This window comes from Oncorhynchus keta, chromosome 1, assembly GCF_023373465.1.
Source record: "Oncorhynchus keta strain PuntledgeMale-10-30-2019 chromosome 1, Oket_V2, whole genome shotgun sequence".
NCBI lineage: Eukaryota > Metazoa > Chordata > Actinopteri > Salmoniformes > Salmonidae > Oncorhynchus > Oncorhynchus keta.
This window is the reverse complement of record NC_068421.1, coordinates 13,459,248-13,481,209: the sequence shown is the minus strand read 5'-3', so window position 1 is coordinate 13,481,209 and position 21,962 is coordinate 13,459,248.

Here is a 21,962-nt window from a genome sequence, read left to right as displayed (position 1 = left end):
ATATATATAGATGTCCCTATTGTTTCTAATATATATTGACGTCCGTATGGTTTCTAATATATATTGACGTCCCTATGGTTTCTAATATATATTGATGTCCCTATGGTTTCTAATATATATTGACGTCCCTATGGTTTCTAATATATATTGACGTCCCTATGGTTTCTAATATATATTGACGTCCCTATGGTTTCTAATATATATTGACTTCCCTATGGTTTCTAATATATATTGATGTCCCTATGGTTTCTAATATATATAGATGTCCCTATTGTTTCTAATATATATTGACTTCCCTATGGTTTCTAATATATATAGATTTCCCTATGGTTTCTAATATATATAGATGTCCCTATTGTTTCTAATATATATTGACGTCCCTATGGTTTCTAATATATATTGATGTCCCTATGGTTTCTAATATACAGTATATTGACGTCCCTATGGTTTCTAATATATATTGACGTCCCTATGGTTTCTAATATATATTGACTTCCCTATGGTTTCTAATATATATTGATATCCCTATGGTTTCTAATATATATAGATGTCCCTATTGTTTCTAATATATATTGACTTCCCTATGGTTTCTAATATATATAGATGTCCCTATGTTTTCTAATATATATAGATGTCCCTATTGTTTCTAATATATATTGACTTCCCTATGGTTTCTAATATATATAGATGTCCCTATTGTTTCTAATATATATTGACGTCCCTATGGTTTCTAATATATATTGATGTCCCTATGGTTTCTAATATACAGTATATTGACGTCCCTATGGTTTCTAATATATATTGACTTCCCTATGGTTTCTAATATATATTGATGTCCCTATGGTTTCTAATATATATTGACTTCCCTATGGTTTCTAATATATATTGATGTCCCTATGGTTTCTAATATATATTGACTTCCCTATGGTTTCTAATATATATTGATGTCCCTATGGTTTCTAATATATATTGATGTCCCTATGGTTTCTAATATATATTGATGTCTCTATGGTTTCTAATATATATTGACGTCCCTATGGTTTCTAATATATATTGACTTCCCTGTGGTTTCTAATATATATTGACGTCCCTATGGTTTCTAATATATATTGACGTCCCTATGGTTTCTAATATATATTGACGTCCCTATGGTTTCTAATATATATTGACGTCCCTAGGGTTTCTAATATATATTGATGTCCCTATGGTTTCTAATATATATTGACGTCCCTATGGTTTCTAATATATATTGACGTCCCTATGGTTTCTAATATATATTGACTTCCCTATGGTTTCTAATATATATTGACATCCCTATGGTTTCAAATATATATTGATGTCCCTATGGTTTCTAATATATATAGATGTCCCTATGGTTTCTAATATATATTGACGTCCCTATGGTTTCTAATATATATTTATGTCCCTATGGTTTCTAATATACAGTATATTGACGTCCCTATGGTTTCTAATATATATTGACGTCCCTATGGTTTCTAATATATATTGACTTCCCTATGGTTTCTAATATATATTGATATCCCTATGGTTTCTAATATATATAGATGTCCCTATTGTTTCTAATATATATTGACTTCCCTATGGTTTCTAATATATATAGATGTCCCTATGTTTTCTAATATATATAGATGTCCCTATTGTTTCTAATATATATTGACTTCCCTATGGTTTCTAATATATATAGATGTCCCTATTGTTTCTAATATATATTGACGTCCCTATGGTTTCTAATATATATTGATGTCCCTATGGTTTCTAATATACAGTATATTGACGTCCCTATGGTTTCTAATATATATTGACTTCCCTATGGTTTCTAATATATATTGATGTCCCTATGGTTTCTAATATATATTGACTTCCCTATGGTTTCTAATATATATTGATGTCCCTATGGTTTCTAATATATATTGACTTCCCTATGGTTTCTAATATATATTGATGTCCCTATGGTTTCTAATATATATTGATGTCCCTATGGTTTCTAATATATATTGATGTCTCTATGGTTTCTAATATATATTGACGTCCCTATGGTTTCTAATATATATTGACTTCCTATGGTTTCTAATATATATTGACGTCCCTATGGTTTCTAATATATATTGACGTCCCTATGGTTTCTAATATATATTGACGTCCCTATGGTTTCTAATATATATTGACGTCCCTATGGTTTCTAATATATATTGATCCCTAGGGTTTCTAATATATATTGATGTCCCTATGGTTTCTAATATATATTGACGTCCCTATGGTTTCTAATATATATTGACTTCCCTATGGTTTCTAATATATATTGACATCCCTATGGTTTCAAATATATATTGATGTCCCTATGGTTTCTAATATATATAGATGTCCCTATGGTTTCTAATATATATTGACGTCCCTATGGTTTCTAATATATATTTATGTCCCTATGGTTTCTAATATACAGTATATTGACGTCCCTATAGTTTCTAATATATATTGATATCCCTATGGTTTCTAATATATATTGATGTCCCTATGGTTTCTAATATATATTGACGTCCCTATGGTTTCTAATATATATTGACGTCCCTATGGTTTCTAATATATATTGACTTCCCTATGGTTTCTAATATATATTGACATCCCTATGGTTTCAAATATATATTGATGTCCCTATGGTTTCTAATATATATAGATGTCCCTATGGTTTCTAATATATATTGACGTCCCTATGGTTTCTAATATATATTTATGTCCCTATGGTTTCTAATATACAGTATATTGACGTCCCTATGGTTTCTAATATATATTGACGTCCCTATGGTTTCTAATATATATTGACTTCCCTATGGTTTCTAATATATATTGATATCCCTATGGTTTCTAATATATATAGATGTCCCTATTGTTTCTAATATATATTGACGTCCCTATGGTTTCTAATATATATTGACTTCCCTATGGTTTCTAATATATATTGATGTCCCTATGGTTTCTAATATATATAGATGTCCCTATTGTTTCTAATATATATTGACTTCCCTATGGTTTCTAATATATATAGATTTCCCTATGGTTTCTAATATATATAGATGTCCCTATTGTTTCTAATATATATTGACGTCCCTATGGTTTCTAATATATATTGATGTCCCTATGGTTTCTAATATACAGTATATTGACGTCCCTATGGTTTCTAATATATATTGACGTCCCTATGGTTTCTAATATATATTGACTTCCCTATGGTTTCTAATATATATTGATATCCCTATGGTTTCTAATATATATAGATGTCCCTATTGTTTCTAATATATATTGACTTCCCTATGGTTTCTAATATATATAGATGTCCCTATGTTTTCTAATATATATAGATGTCCCTATTGTTTCTAATATATATTGACTTCCCTATGGTTTCTAATATATATAGATGTCCCTATTGTTTCTAATATATATTGATCCCTATGGTTTCTAATATATATTGATGTCCCTATGGTTTCTAATATACAGTATATTGACGTCCCTATGGTTTCTAATATATATTGACTTCCCTATGGTTTCTAATATATATTGATGTCCCTATGGTTTCTAATATATATTGACTTCCCTATGGTTTCTAATATATATTGATGTCCCTATGGTTTCTAATATATATTGACTTCCCTATGGTTTCTAATATATATTGATGTCCCTATGGTTTCTAATATATATTGATGTCCCTATGGTTTCTAATATATATTGATGTCTCTATGGTTTCTAATATATATTGACGTCCCTATGGTTTCTAATATATATTGACTTCCCTGTGGTTTCTAATATATATTGACGTCCCTATGGTTTCTAATATATATTGACGTCCCTATGGTTTCTAATATATATTGACGTCCCTATGGTTTCTAATATATATTGACGTCCCTAGGGTTTCTAATATATATTGATGTCCCTATGGTTTCTAATATATATTGACGTCCCTATGGTTTCTAATATATATTGACGTCCCTATGGTTTCTAATATATATTGACTTCCCTATGGTTTCTAATATATATTGACATCCCTATGGTTTCAAATATATATTGATGTCCCTATGGTTTCTAATATATATAGATGTCCCTATGGTTTCTAATATATATTGACGTCCCTATGGTTTCTAATATATATTTATGTCCCTATGGTTTCTAATATACAGTATATTGACGTCCCTATGGTTTCTAATATATATTGACGTCCCTATGGTTTCTAATATATATTGACTTCCCTATGGTTTCTAATATATATTGATATCCCTATGGTTTCTAATATATATAGATGTCCCTATTGTTTCTAATATATATTGACTTCCCTATGGTTTCTAATATATATAGATGTCCCTATGTTTTCTAATATATATAGATGTCCCTATTGTTTCTAATATATATTGACTTCCCTATGGTTTCTATTATATATAGATGTCCCTATTGTTTCTAATATATATTGACGTCCCTATGGTTTCTAATATATATTGATGTCCCTATGGTTTCTAATATACAGTATATTGACGTCCCTATGGTTTCTAATATATATTGACTTCCCTATGGTTTCTAATATATATTGATGTCCCTATGGTTTCTAATATATATTGACTTCCCTATGGTTTCTAATATATATTGATGTCCCTATGGTTTCTAATATATATTGACTTCCCTATGGTTTCTAATATATATTGATGTCCCTATGGTTTCTAATATATATTGATGTCTCTATGGTTTCTAATATATATTGACGTCCCTATGGTTTCTAATATATATTGACTTCCCTATGGTTTCTAATATATATTGACTTCCCTATGGTTTCTAATATATATTGACGTCCCTATGGTTTCTAATATATATTGACGTCCCTATGGTTTCTAATATATATTGACGTCCCTATGGTTTCTAATATATATTGACGTCCCTAGGTTTCTAATATATATTGACGTCCCTAGGGTTTCTAATATATATTGATGTCCCTATGGTTTCTAATATATATTGACGTCCCTATGGTTTCTAATATATATTGACTTCCCTATGGTTTCTAATATATATTGACATCCCTATGGTTTCAAATATATATTGATGTCCCTATGGTTTCTAATATATATAGATGTCCCTATGGTTTCTAATATATATTGACGTCCCTATGGTTTCTAATATATATTTATGTCCCTATGGTTTCTAATATACAGTATATTGACGTCCCTATAGTTTCTAATATATATTGATATCCCTATGGTTTCTAATATATATTGATGTCCCTATGGTTTCTAATATATATTGACGTCCCTATGGTTTCTAATATATATTGACGTCCCTATGGTTTCTAATATATATTGACTTCCCTATGGTTTCTAATATATATTGACATCCCTATGGTTTCAAATATATATTGATGTCCCTATGGTTTCTAATATATATAGATGTCCCTATGGTTTCTAATATATATTGACGTCCCTATGGTTTCTAATATATATTTATGTCCCTATGGTTTCTAATATACAGTATATTGACGTCCCTATGGTTTCTAATATATATTGACGTCCCTATGGTTTCTAATATATATTGACTTCCCTATGGTTTCTAATATATATTGATATCCCTATGGTTTCTAATATATATAGATGTCCCTATTGTTTCTAATATATATTGACGTCCCTATGGTTTCTAATATATATTGACTTCCCTATGGTTTCTAATATATATTGATGTCCCTATGGTTTCTAATATATATAGATGTCCCTATTGTTTCTAATATATATTGACTTCCCTATGGTTTCTAATATATATAGATTTCCCTATGGTTTCTAATATATATAGATGTCCCTATTGTTTCTAATATATATTGACGTCCCTATGGTTTCTAATATATATTGATGTCCCTATGGTTTCTAATATACAGTATATTGACGTCCCTATGGTTTCTAATATATATTGACGTCCCTATGGTTTCTAATATATATTGACTTCCCTATGGTTTCTAATATATATTGATATCCCTATGGTTTCTAATATATATAGATGTCCCTATTGTTTCTAATATATATTGACTTCCCTATGGTTTCTAATATATATAGATGTCCCTATGTTTTCTAATATATATATATGTCCCTATTGTTTCTAATATATATTGACTTCCCTATGGTTTCTAATATATATAGATGTCCCTATTGTTTCTAATATATATTGACGTCCCTATGGTTTCTAATATATATTGATGTCCCTATGGTTTCTAATATACAGTATATTGACGTCCCTATGGTTTCTAATATATATTGACTTCCCTATGGTTTCTAATATATATTGATGTCCCTATGGTTTCTAATATATATTGACTTCCCTATGGTTTCTAATATATATTGATGTCCCTATGGTTTCTAATATATATTGACTTCCCTATGGTTTCTAATATATATTGATGTCCCTATGGTTTCTAATATATATTGATGTCCCTATGGTTTCTAATATATATTGATGTCTCTATGGTTTCTAATATATATTGACATCCCTATGGTTTCTAATATATATTGACTTCCCTGTGGTTTCTAATATATATTGACGTCCCTATGGTTTCTAATATATATTGACGTCCCTATGGTTTCTAATATATATTGACGTCCCTATGGTTTCTAATATATATTGACGTCCCTAGGGTTTCTAATATATATTGATGTCCCTATGGTTTCTAATATATATTGACGTCCCTATGGTTTCTAATATATATTGACGTCCCTATGGTTTCTAATATATATTGACTTCCCTATGGTTTCTAATATATATTGACATCCCTATGGTTTCAAATATATATTGATGTCCCTATGGTTTCTAATATATATAGATGTCCCTATGGTTTCTAATATATATTGACGTCCCTATGGTTTCTAATATATATTTATGTCCCTATGGTTTCTAATATACAGTATATTGACGTCCCTATGGTTTCTAATATATATTGACGTCCCTATGGTTTCTAATATATATTGACTTCCCTATGGTTTCTAATATATATTGATATCCCTATGGTTTCTAATATATATAGATGTCCCTATTGTTTCTAATATATATTGACTTCCCTATGGTTTCTAATATATATAGATGTCCCTATGTTTTCTAATATATATAGATGTCCCTATTGTTTCTAATATATATTGACTTCCCTATGGTTTCTATTATATATAGATGTCCCTATTGTTTCTAATATATATTGACGTCCCTATGGTTTCTAATATATATTGATGTCCCTATGGTTTCTAATATACAGTATATTGACGTCCCTATGGTTTCTAATATATATTGATGTCCCTATGGTTTCTAATATATATTGATGTCCCTATGGTTTCTAATATATATTGACGTCCCTATGGTTTCTAATATATATTGACGTACCTATGGTTTCTAATATATATTGACTTCCCTATGGTTTCTAATATATATTGATGTCCCTATGGTTTCTAATATATATTGATGTCCCTATGGTTTCTAATATATATTGACGTCCCTATGGTTTCTAATATATATTGACTTCCCTATGGTTTCTAATATATATTGACGTCCCTATGGTTTCTAATATATATTGATGTCCCTATGGTTTCTAATATATATTGACGTCCCTATGGTTTCTAATATATATTGATGTCCCTATGGTTTCTAATATATATTGACGTCCCTATGGTTTCTAATATATATTGATGTCCCTATGGTTTCTAATATATATTGACGTCCCTATGGTTTCTAATATATATTGACTTCCCTATGGTTTCTAATATATATTGACATCCCTATGGTTTCAAATATATATTGATGTCCCTATGGTTTCTAATATATATAGATGTCCCTATGGTTTCTAATATATATTGACGTCCCTATGGTTTCTAATATATATTTATGTCCCTATGGTTTCTAATATACAGTATATTGACGTCCCTATAGTTTCTAATATATATTGATATCCCTATGGTTTCTAATATATATTGATGTCCCTATGGTTTCTAATATATATTGACGTCCCTATGGTTTCTAATATATATTGACGTCCCTATGGTTTCTAATATATATTGACTTCCCTATGGTTTCTAATATATATTGACATCCCTATGGTTTCAAATATATATTGATGTCCCTATGGTTTCTAATATATATAGATGTCCCTATGGTTTCTAATATATATTGACGTCCCTATGGTTTCTAATATATATTTATGTCCCTATGGTTTCTAATATACAGTATATTGATGTCCCTATGGTTTCTAATATATATTGACGTCCCTATGGTTTCTAATATATATTGACTTCCCTATGGTTTCTAATATATATTGATATCCCTATGGTTTCTAATATATATAGATGTCCCTATTGTTTCTAATATATATTGACTTCCCTATGGTTTCTAATATATATAGATGTCCCTATGTTTTCTAATATATATAGATGTCCCTATTGTTTCTAATATATATTGACTTCCCTATGGTTTCTAATATATATAGATGTCCCTATTGTTTCTAATATATATTGACGTCCCTATGGTTTCTAATATATATTGATGTCCCTATGGTTTCTAATATACAGTATATTGACGTCCCTATGGTTTCTAATATATATTGACTTCCCTATGGTTTCTAATATATATTGACGTCCCTATGGTTTCTAATATATATTGACTTCCCTATGGTTTCTAATATATATTGACGTCCCTATGGTTTCTAATATATATTGACTTCCCTATGGTTTCTAATATATATTGATGTCCCTATGGTTTCTAATATATATTGATGTCCCTATGGTTTCTAATATATATTGATGTCCCTATGGTTTGTAATATATATTGACGTCCCTATGGTTTCTAATATATATTGATGTCCCTATGGTTTCTAATATATATTGACGTCCCTATGGTTTCTAATATATATTGACGTCCCTATGGTTTCTAATATATATTGACGTCCCTATGGTTTCTAATATATATTGACGTCCCTATGGTTTCTAATATATATTGATGTCCCTATGGTTTCTAATATATATTGATGTCCCTATGGTTTCTAATATATATTGACGTCCCTATGGTTTCTAATATATATTGATGTCCCTATGGTTTCTAATATATATTGACGTCCCTATGGTTTCTAATATATATTGATGTCCCTATGGTTTCTAATATATATTGATGTCCCTATGGTTTCTAATATATATTGACGTCCCTATGGTTTCTAATATATATTGATGTCCCTATGGTTTCTAATATATATTGATGTCCCTATGGTTTCTAATATACAGTATATTGACGTCCCTATGGTTTCTAATATATATTGACGTCCCTATGGTTTCTAATATATATTGACGTCCCTATGGTTTCTAATATATATTGACGTCCCTATAGTTTCTAATATATATTGATGTCCCTATGGTTTCTAATATATATTGACGTCCCTATGGTTTCTAATATATATTGATGTCCCTATAGTTTCTAACTTACACTTGAGTATTATTTTCTTTAAGTTTATTTTGTACCATGAACTGCGAGGCTGCTGGGTTTTTCACGCTCAACAGTTTCCTGTGTGTTTCACTGAGGGTCCACCAGTCAAAGGACATCTCGCCAACTGTGGGAGGCATTGGAGTCAACATGGACCAGCATCCCTGTGGAACATTTTCGACACCTTGCAGATTCCATGCCCCGATGAACTGAGGCTGTTTTGATGGCAAAAGGGAAGGGTGTTAATCAATATTAGGAAAGTTCTTCATGTTTTGTACACTCAGTGTATAACAAACAGAACAATGAAGAATGAACGTTGACTTTTACTGCTCTAACTGAGCCTTTTGATATGGAGAAAAGCTTAAGTAATTTCACTATCTTCTCTTTAGTTTTAATACCATATACTACTGGGTTTAGAATAATTTCCAGGCTGTTTCCACATCAGGGATAAGCTCAATCTTGCTCCAGTCAAAATAAAACAAATCATGAAAGAAAACCTGCTCATTAAAACACTTCGAATTTCTCTTACGAATAAAACGTGGATTTGTCTTAGGAACCTTAGTATTTCTAACAGCAACAACAGCACAATGGTCACTTAAATCATTACAAAAAACACCAACCGCAGAATATTTATGTGGAGCATTTGTCAATATCGAATGAATCAGGGTAGATTTATCTGGGAATTTAAGATTTGGGCGGGTGGGTGAGTTAATCAACTGGGTAAGATTCATAGAATGACAAAACATTTTTAAATCATCAGACACCGGCTTTAACCAACACCAGGTGAGATCCCCAATCAACATAATTTCACTGTAAAGAAGTTTAGACATGAGGTGCGTCAAAGAAGAAAATGCATCACCGAGAGCAGAGGGGGGTCTATAACAGCCAGGTTTCAGAAAACACAATTACATCAGCATCAGTTGATTTAGCCCAAATCCTAACCCCATCAATTTTTGACATCAGGCTGCGTACATTTAAATGAAAAATACCAAAACCAGATCTTGATTTAAAATCAGAGGGGGTTTGGAGACATTGCATATCAGGGCCAGGGTTAGGTTGCACGTTACCTGATATCAACAAAAGAAGAATAACTTGGCATCTCTGTTTAATAACCTTGCACGGCTTCTCTTTTTTAAGAGACCTACTGCAAGCGAATTTTACAAGTGAGTTTCCAGACAATACAAAACAGTCATTTAAAACCATTAGACTTTGGTAGCGACACATTCGTACTGTTCACATCATGCCACAAATACATCGGCACTTGGACGAGTAGACGAGTGTCACGCCCTGACCTTAGAGAGCTTTTTATGTCTCTATTTTGGTTTGGTCAGGGTGTGATTTGGGTGGGCATTCTATGTTCCTTTTTCTATGTTTTGTATTTCTTTGTTTTGGCCGGGTTTGGTTCTCAATCAGGGACAGCTGTCTATCGTTGTCTCCGATTGGGAACCATACTTAGGTAGCTTTTCCCCACCTATGCTTTGTGGGTAGTTATTTTCTGTTTTGTGTTTCTGCACCTGACAGGACTGTTTCGGTTTTGTTTATTCTCTTTGTTATTTTGTTATAGTGTTTAGTTTAAATAAAAAGCATGAACACTTACTACGCTGCGCTTTGGTCCGATTATTCCTCATCCGACAACGACACCCTTTACACCAAGTGAAAAAGAGCGAGTTCCTGCAGACAAAATGTCTAATGGACGGGAGAGCACATTGTCAGATGTCCTCACCCAGCGACAATGTTAATTTTCTCCAGAGTTCAGTAAAGTCAGTGCACAAAGCAATACCACGAAAATTATCATTTTCTCTGACAAATGTAAAAAATAGAGGCCAACGAAGGTAAGGGGAGAGAGGGACATTGTCTATTTATGAGTCTGAATGTGAGTATTTGCGCGTGTGAGTCGATTGGGTGTTGAGGTCAATTGAGAGAACGGGTTGGTGATTGTTGAGCTGCCACTGACAGCCAGGCGAAGAGCAAAACGGAGCAGCTTGGACGAGACACTCAGCAGACGAAGAAGAAACTCAGGCCAACCAGAGATAGCGTTACTTTGGTCAACTTCAAGTAATGAAGTGCCGAGTTGAGGAGGACCAGTGATCTTTACACCAGCAAAAACAAAATAGTTTGCACTACACAACAAGGAAGTTACTCAACCATAAATAAATAGGTTATTAGTATGTTAAAATGTACTAGTCATAGACAAACGACTTGACATGCTGCCATCTTGGATTTGCCGCAAGTAGTGCATGGAGTTCTGCTGCTTATGATTTGTTGAACACTTTTTTGGTTACTACATGATTCCATATATGTTTTTTTCAAAGTGTTGATGTCTTCACTATTATTATACAATGTAAAAGAAAAATGTAAAAAGAAAGAAAAAGCCTTGAATGAGTAGGTGTTCTAAACCTCTGACTGGTACTGTATGTAGAGATCAAAAGACATGATAGACAATCTGAGAAGTGTCATCCCGCCATACATATGAATACAGAAAGCCTGAACCAAGCATGCTGAGTAACTGATATTCCTATCCTCAGACAATACATCTGACATGACCCTTGGAATCATGGCACTGATATCGATGAAGTCATTGATGAATAAGTTCAGAAGGAACCGATACAAAGGCCTGTGTCAATTTCTGTGTGAAGCTATAACCGCACGCAAAACCAGATTACCGAACAGTGTAGATTAGAGAGCCTATTAGGACAGTCAAATATCTCCCTTCAGAGGACTAGTCTATTTTGCCGTTAGAAAAAAACTGTCAAGTACATCTGTGGTTCGATTCCCCATCCTCCTGTAGTGTTGAACCTCACGACAGCATCACACCATTTTTGAAGAGTTGAAGAAAGTCCCATCAAACATTGACTTAAATGTATAGGAATTGTTAGTCACTGATAGCCTTGTACTGTAGATATACAGTGCATCAGTGTTAATACGTATTGAAACATGTTGTTACATGCATATATATAAGAAAGGAAAATACTCAATTATTTAAATAACAAATACTCAAATATTTAAGTTAACAAATACTCCAATACAAATCTATTTGAACCCAGATCTGCTGCAGACATGGTTTGGCAGGGCCATGGTTGTTCAGGCCTTCATCAGAGCAAAGCCATGGAAAAATCCTGCAGATAAAGCAGATAAAGCACTCACATAGAAACAATAAAGAACTGGGTTGCAATAGGCTATTTTGTTGAAGGGTTTCACAGTGGAGTTGAACAGGCCGTCGTTGTAAATAATAATTTGTTCTTAACTGACTTACCTAGTTAAATAAAGGTTACATAATAAATAAAAACAGGATTTATACAATATAAATAAATAAAATGTATGTCACACTCAAAGGTCAAAAGTTGTCAGCAAACAACAATTGAACATGAATTAGACTGTCTTGAGTGGTGGAGCATTTCCTCTCCTTTTGTCAGCTAATTTCTGTTCATTTATGTCTTATTTCACCAAAGATGAGGAGAGAGTTGTATAGTTTGCTATAAGCATTCATAAAACCTCCTGGCTTTAATGAGAACCTTTGTAAACTATATGCCTATTTTGCATTTATCGTGCAATGCATTACATATATATTGCTTATAGAAAGACTGTTGGTCATTGAGGAAATATAGTATCCTCAATTGAAAATATTGAATCTGGGGCAATTGTGTCTCAAAATGTTCCATCTTAACACTGAACATGAGGTTCACAAGGTGATTTGCAGCCTGATAATGTGCAAATTACAGTTAACAAACTCTGTTTAAAAGGTGTTTTGTTGACGGAGGACACGTGATAGGAATAAACATCCATTCTTATTCAGTAGACTCCCATAAGGATTTATTCAGTGTGCTTTGTAGACACTAGACAGCAAATGTGTAGTATTGTTATCTTCTACAGTGCCTGAACAGAAAATAAAATACATCTGTACATATGACTGTTGATGTAATGAAGGTCCTCTCTCCGTCGCCTCTGTTACAACTGAAATGAAGCTTAGAGATGTTGCTCCGATAAAGCACCCAATGGAATTAGACGACACAGTGGTGTCATCATAGCTTGCACCTCATTGGCTGCTTCGGTGAACTCGTGTCATTGGAGGGTCTCTCCTCACCTTAGGCCTTGTTATTGAAGAGTACACTTACCAACCATGTGTGTACAGTAGCAACTACAATGTTTGCTTTCTTTGAAACTTTGCTCATTAGGTTAATGATTGCTTTGTTTACAGCAGTGTCGATAGGAAGTGTGCGGCACACATGCTCCTCTCCTGGGTCCCTCTACCTCCTTACTTAGCCCTGGTAATGGACCTCTAGGGAATGGTTGACAGCAAGATTATTGAGGTTATTGAGTCAGCCATCTGTGAACGAGTGGGAACACTTGACCAACTACAACTCAGCTGGAATGGCTCTGGTTACAATGTACTTTGTCTTTTAGGTGACCCGACTCAAAAATAAACTATTTCTGAACTTTACTTGACACCCTGCGTCTAAACACGTTATGACAAGGTCATAATCAAGCCATAGAATAACGCAATATAAATTATGACACCTACATAAGATTTATTAAAATGTGTTTTTTTTTCCTGCCTAAAAGTTACCTTTTGTTTGAAAGTTTGTTTCCTTTGCTGTTGATGTAAATCATTATTTAGTCATGATTTTAAATAACATTCAGAAAATACACTTTACGACAATGTCATGAGGCATTATGATCATGTCACTTTACTTGGACTAAGAAAATACACTTTATGATACTGTCAAGAAGCATTATATGTCACAACAGGTGTAAATATACAGCATGTGGCATGACAGTGTTATGACCATATTATGACAGTTTTTTATTTTTTTTACCTTTATTTAACCAGGCAAGTCAGTTAAGAGTTATTTTCAATGACAGCCTGGGAACAGTGGGTTAACTGCCTGTTCAGGGGCAGAACGACAGATTTGTACCTTGTCAGCTCGGGGGTTTGAACTCGCAACCTTCCGGTTACTAGTCCAACGCTCTAACCACTAGGCTACCCTGCCACCCCATGACTAAAGAATTAATTACATCAACAACAAAGGACTTAAGAAACACACTTTCAAACGAAAGTAAACTTTTTGGCAGGACAAAAAAAATCATTTTAATAAACATTGGTCTTGACACTCTTATGTAGATGACATAACCAGCCATAAAATAATGCAATATATGTTACAACAAGTTATGTCAGCTGTTATGACATGGTTATGACATGGTTATGACATGGTTATGACCGTGCAAAGCAAAGTGTTACCAGTATAATCAACTTAAAAGTATGTGTTAGGGAAATTCTTCTGACTCATGAGACAAGTCGAGCTATGGATTTTTGTTGCGGTTTTAACATTTATATTTTGTTTGAGACAAGTAAATCAATGAGTAACAATTGCTTGGCTATCTACACGGGGTATCAGTACCGAGTCGATGTGCAGGGGTACGAGGCAATTGAGGTAGATATGTAGATGTAGGTCTGAGACCAGTGTTTTCAGTGGTCTGGGTGTGTTGACTGTGAAGAGAGCTGAAAAACACTCAATAAAGTGATGGAGCAGTTTCTTGAAGACATGCTGATACAGCATTTTCTCATCTCATCCATCTCACCCCTTCAAATAAGTTGATTCAGCTATTTCAGCCACGCCCGTTACTGACAGGTGTATAAAATTGAGCACACCGCCATGCATTCTCCAGAGACAAACATTGACAGTAGAATGGTCCGTATTGAATAGCTCAGTGACTTTCAACGTGGGACCGTCATAGGATGCCACCTTTCCAACAAATGTCTGCCCTGCTAAAGCTTCCCTGGTCAACTGTAAGTCCTGTTATTGTGAAATGGAATCCCCGCCAATGGACTCTGGAACAGTTGAAATGCGTTCTCTGGAGTGCTGAATCACGCTTCACCATCTGGCAGTCCGATGGAAGAATCTGGGTTTGGCGGATGCCAGGAGAATGCTACCTGCCCAAATGGATAGTGCCAACTATCCAAGAGGAATAATGTTCTGGGACTGCTTTTCATGGTTTTGGCTAGGCCGCTTACTTCCAGTGAAGGGAAATCTTAACGCTACAGCATACAATGACATTCTAGACGATTCTGTGCTTCCTAATTTGTGGCAACAGTTTGGGGAAGGCCCTTTCCTGTTTCAGCATGACAATATCCCCATGCTCAAAGCGAGGTTCATACAGAAATGCTTTCTCGAGATCAGTGTGGAAGAACTTAACTGGCCTGCACAGAGCCCTGACCTCAACCCCAATGAACACCTTTGGGATGAATTGGAACGCTGACTGCGAGCCAGGCCTAATTGCCCTACGTCAGTGCCCGACCTCACTAATGCTCTTGTGGCTGAATGGAAGTCCCCACAGCAATTTTCCAACATCTAGTGGAAAGCCTTCCCAGAAGAGTGGGGGCTGTTATAGCAGCAAAGGGGGGACCAATTCCATATTAATGCCCATGATTTTGGAATGAGATGTTCGACGAGCAGGTGTCAACATACTTTTGGTCACATAGTTTACCTCCGAATCTACCTGCTAACCCACAGAGGTTTTAGAATAATCGCTATTTTTGTGAAAATTAGGGATTCTCCTAAGGGAGTTTCTACTATGAGGTGCAGGTGAAGAGGAAGACTGGCTGGGATTTAGGAGTGTACAGAGAGTCCGTTGACAGGGAGGTAAACAACTGAGTAAAGCAAATGGATACTAGACTGTGGGCCTGAAAAATAGGGAATACTCGGTTCACGCTGGGCCCAGCTTTATTCTCTGGCTGAGAGAGAAGCCTCTGAAGGTGGGGGAGTTAGTAGATTATGAGGAGTGTGAGGTATCCTTTTAGAATGTGGAGCCCAGGTCCCCAATCTACTCATTCACTGGCTGCATCTTCACTGACAGACTCTACCTATTCCTCTCTTCAGACTATGATTCTTCTAACACAGCTCCATTGATCTTATCTTATAAGTCTTTCTGAGTTTAGTGAACAGGGAATTCAGTAACACACATGCACAATGTAAATGTTTATTTTATATTCAGAATAAGTTAGTATGTTATCAATTGATTAGATTGCATAATGTAGCAATAAGGCTTGAGGAGGTGTGGTATATGCCCAATATTCTCTGCCTAAGTACTGTTCCTATGCATGACGCAATGCAGAGTGCCTAGATACAGCCCTTAGCCGTGGTATTTTGGCCATATACCACAAACCCCCAAAGTGCCTTATTGCTATGTGCCTTATTGCTATTATAAACTGATTACCAACATAAGACCAGTAAAACGTTTTTTCTTTGTCATACCTATAATGTCTGATATATCACAGTTATCCTGTAAGTCTGTGTGCTTTTTTAATCCTCTTTCATGATTCATGACTTCTTATACAGACCCCTTATTCTTTGTCCCACTTTCTTAAGAGTGTATCTGATTCTAAACACACACACACTAACACACAGCACAGAAACATAGAGAGGGTGTTTGAGTTGTAGTGATATTGATCATGCCCAATCAATAAGCCACAAGAGGATGCCCCTAAACCATTAACCGGATAAACCCACATACAGTGTCTTCAAAAATTACTTACACCCCTTGTCTTTCTCCACATTCTGTTGTGTTACAGCCTGAATTAAAAATTGATTAAATCTATATTTTGGGGGGCACTGGCCCCTTAAGTGGAATCTTTTTTTTTATTAAAAAAAAAAGAATTAAAAATGAAACAGTAAAACGTATTGAGTCAGTAAGTTTTCAACCTCTTTGTTATGGCAAATCAAATTGTATTTGTCACATGCACCGAACACAACATGTGTAGGTAGACCTTCCCATGAAATGCTTACTTAGGGGGCCTTAACCAACAATGCAGTTCAAGAAACAGTTAAGAAGTTAAGAAAGAGTTAAGAAAATATTTACTAAATAAACTAAAATAAATGTTTTTATAAAAAGTAACACAATAAAATAGCAATAACGAGGCTATATACAGAGGGTACCAGTACAGAGTCAATGTGCGGGGTAACAGGTTAGTCAAGGCAATTTGTACATGTAGGTACCGGTGAAGAGACTATGCATAAATAATACACAGCAAGCAGCAACAATGTAAAAATAAAAAGCCGCGCCCTCAGAGCATGCGCAGACCAGCTGGCCGGTGTGTTTACGGACATATTCAATCAATCCCTATACCAGTCTGCTGTTCCCACATGCTTCAAGAGGGCCACCATTGTTCCTGTTCCCAAGAAAGCTAAGGTAACTGAGCTGAACGACTACCACCCCGTAGCACTCACTTCCGTCATCATGAAGTGCTTTGAGAGACTAGTCAAGGACCATATCACCTCCACCCTACCTGACACCCTAGACCCACTCCAATTTGCTTACCGCCCAAATAGGTCCACAGACGATGCAATCTCAACCACACTGCACACTGCCCTAACCCATCTGGACAAGAGGAATACCTATGTGAGAATGCTGTTCATCGACTACAGCTCGGCATTCAACACCATAGTACCCTCCAAGCTCGTCATCAAGCTCGAGACCCTGGGCCCTGTGCAACTGGGTACTGGACTTCCTGACGGGCCGCCCCCAGGTGGTGAGGGTAGGCAACAACATCTCCTCCCCGCTGATCCTCAACACGGGGGCCCCACAAGGGTGCGTTCTGAGCCCTCTCCTGTACTCCCTGTTCACCCACGACTGCGTGGCCACGCACGCCTCCAACTCAATCATCAAGTTTGCGGACGACACAACAGTGGTAGGCTTGATTACCAACAACGACGAGACGGCCTACAGGGAGGAGGTGAGGGCCCTCGGAGTGTGGTGTCAGGAAAATAACCTCACACTCAACGTCAACAAAACTAAGGAGATGATTGTGGACTTCAGGAAACAGCAGAGGGAACACCCCCTTATCCACATCGATGGAACAGTAGTGGAGAGGGTAGCAAGTTTTAAGATCCTCGGCATACACATCACAGACAAACTGAATTGGTCCACTCACATAGACAGCATCGTGAAGAAGGCGCAGCAGCGCCTCTTCAACCTCAGGAGGCTGAAGAAATTTGGCTTGTCACCAAAAGCACTCACAAACTTCTACAGATGCACAATCGAGAGCATCCTGGCGGGCTGTATCACCGCCTGGTACGGCAACTGCTCCGCCCTCAACCGTAAGGCTCTCCAGAGGGTAGTGAGGTCTGCACAACGCATCACCGGGGGCAAACTATCTGCCCTCCAGGACACCTACACCACCCGATGTTACAGGAAGGCCATAAAGATCATCAAGGACATCAACCACCCGAGCCACTGCCTGTTCACCCCGCTATCATCCAGAAGGCGAGGTCAGTACAGGTGCATCAAAGCTGGGACCGAGAGACTGAAAAACAGCTTCTATCTCAAGGCCATCAGACTGTTAAACAGCCACCACTAACATTGAGTGGCTGCTGCCAACACACTGACATTGACTCAACTCCAGCCACTTTAATAATGGGAATTGATGGGAAATTATGTAAATATATCACTAGCCACTTTAAACAATGCTACCTTATATAATGTTACTTACCCTACATTATTCATCTCATATGCATACGTATATACTGTACTCTATATCATCGACTGCATCCTTATGTAATACATGTATCACTAGCCACTTTAACTATGCCACTTTGTTTACATACTCATCTCATATGTATATACTGTACTCGATACCATCTACTGTATCTTGCCTATGCTGCCCTGTACCATCACTCATTCATATATCCTTATGTACATATTCTTTATCCCCTTACACTGTGTATAAGACAGTAGTTTTGGAATTGTTAGTTAGATTACTTGTTGGTTATTACTGCATTGTCGGAACTAGAAGCACAAGCATTTCGCTACACTCGCATTAACATCTGCTAACCATGTGTATGTGACAAATAAATGTGATTTGATTTGATTTGATTTGAGTTCTCTGCTGCCAATGACTGGAACGAATTGCAAAAATCACTGAAGCTGGAGAATAAGCATAGCTGATAAATTCACCCAAATATTTATTTCTCTCATGTACTTTCTCTTTTTCTCTTTCTTTCAAATCCCCATTTTGGGAAACACGCACCATAGTGTGTTGGCCTGTTATACTAAGTTCTAATCAACAGCCTATAATATTCTGAGGGACTGCAGTTGAAAATTAGCCAGCTGGCTAAAACCGTCACTTTTACTGAAACGTTGATTAATGTGCACTGTCACTGTAAAAAAAATAATTTAAAAGGTGTTTTTGTGTATGTCTATCTTTTATCATCATTTTAGCAATCTATTAAATAAAAATCAACTAAGATTGGTGTGGTACGAACTCATTGGTGAGACCCGGGTCCGTGCAGATTCACGGGCTATACGACGTTCAGAATTAGACTGTAGAGGTAACTAGTTATTTAGCGGCTGTTGTAACATTGATATTCTGATATTCTTTGGGTTAATTTGGGAAATAGAAACTCAATAAAACTAATTCTCCCATGGTGCCCCAGGTTAATGAGTTAATAATTGCTTGATTCAGTTAATCACGCAAATAGAAACCTTTAATCATTCGATGAGCAACAGTTGTCACATTAAGTTGTCACATTTTTTTTTTTAAAGTATTTTTTAGGCTGGGTTTCTGTACAGCACTTTGAGATATCAGCTGATGTACATGGCTATATAAATACATTTGATTTGATTTGAACTAATACAACGTCACGACACCTGTGTGTTGTCTTAAGGGTTAAAAAATACCCACCACTATGACTAACAGCAGAGAAAACCCCCTAAATTATATTTTCTCAACTTGAAATTTGATGACTTTTCCTAGAGTGACCTCAACATTAGAAAAAGTCAAACATCGCGTTTGTTCATATTTCCATGAAAGCTGTACACCACCAGGGTTCAAAGATTTTCTCAGGGTCATTTTTGACCCGGCAATTATTAAAAAAAATACACACCACAAAAACCACAAAGACGCAAACACACAATGAGAAATTGAGATTGTGTGCTACTGATTGAACTCAAAACTAAAACTGTATTGTGCACGTGCAGCATCTCCCCTCCACGACCCCACACATGGCGCAAGTTCACAGAAAAAATTGTAATCAATTTCAGAGAAAATAAACATTTATTGAAAGCATTGTTTTCTAATGAGGAATGCAGTTCGAGGCTATAAAGGTGCTGCAGATGACAGTCCCCCCAGTTCTCTCTCTGCTGAAGCCATGAATGCACGTGTCAGTGACGAACGGGTCGTAGATCTAATTTTTTCAGATGTCCAGGAGGAACAAGAGAACAATGATTTAGAAGAGGATAGAGGTATCTGAAGAATACGATGGGGAAGAATACAATGCAGAGCACGTGCATCATCTTCAGATGGAGAAATCCCCCAAGCTGAAAGAGAGACAGTTCTGGAAAAGAACAGCAAAATAACATGGTCCTTGTCACCATATGACAGCCAGGGCAGGATGGCAGCACAAAAGGTCATGACCCCAGGGCCCACAAGACATGCAGTTGCACATGTCTAGGACATCGTCTCAACATTCTACATGTTCATCACACCAGCCATCGAACAAAGCATCCTGGAGATGACAAATTTGGAGGGTTTCCGTAAATACGGAGACAACTGGAAAAGGATGGATGAGATTGACCTGCATGCTTACATAGGGCTGCTAATCTTAGAGGGTGTGTTTAGGTCCAGAGGCGAGGCTACATGTAGTCTCTGGGATGCAGAGAGTGGAAAGGAGATTTTCTGTGCCATGATGCCACTGAAAGTCTTTCACACTTTCTCAAGAATGCTACGATTTGATAATCGTGAATCAAGACCTGCAAGACGTGTGAGAGAAACTGTCGGCCACGAGAGGTCTGGGAGTAGTGGGTGGAGGGTCTGGCTTGCCCAGTATGGCATCATGATATGGGTGGCCTGTGATGCACAATCCAGCTACGCTTGGAAGATGCAAGTCTACACAGGGAAGCTGACCAGCGGAGGCCCAGAGAAGAACCAGGGGATGCGGGTTGTGCTTGATGTGACATATGGACTGAGGAGGCACAATGTCACGTGTGACAATTTCTTCACCTCTTATGAACTCAGTCAGCAGCTTCTGAAGAGGAAGATGTGCCAACCATCACCATGGTTGGCAAGGTTAGAAAGAACAAGCCTGAGCTCCCCACTGCACTCCATGCAAAACAAGGATTAGAGAGACCTTCTCATCAAAGTTCCTTCACCCCCACCACCACTCTAGTTTCTTACCTCCCAAAGAGGAAGAAGAATGTGGTCCTCCTGAGCACACTGCACAAAACGGCTGAGATCAGTGATTGTGAGGACAGGAAGCCAGCCATCATCCTGGACTACAACCACAACAAAGGTGATTGGAACTTACAGCTGCAGGAGGATGACTGCCCGCTGGCCCCTGGTCGTCTTCCATAACATCATTGATGTGTCCTCATACAATGCCTTCGTGATATGGAACAAGATCAACCCCAGCTGGATGCCTGATAAGCGGAACAAGAGGAAGGTGTTGTTGGAGAAGCTGGGAAAGGCATTTGTAACTCCACACATTCAAAGAAGG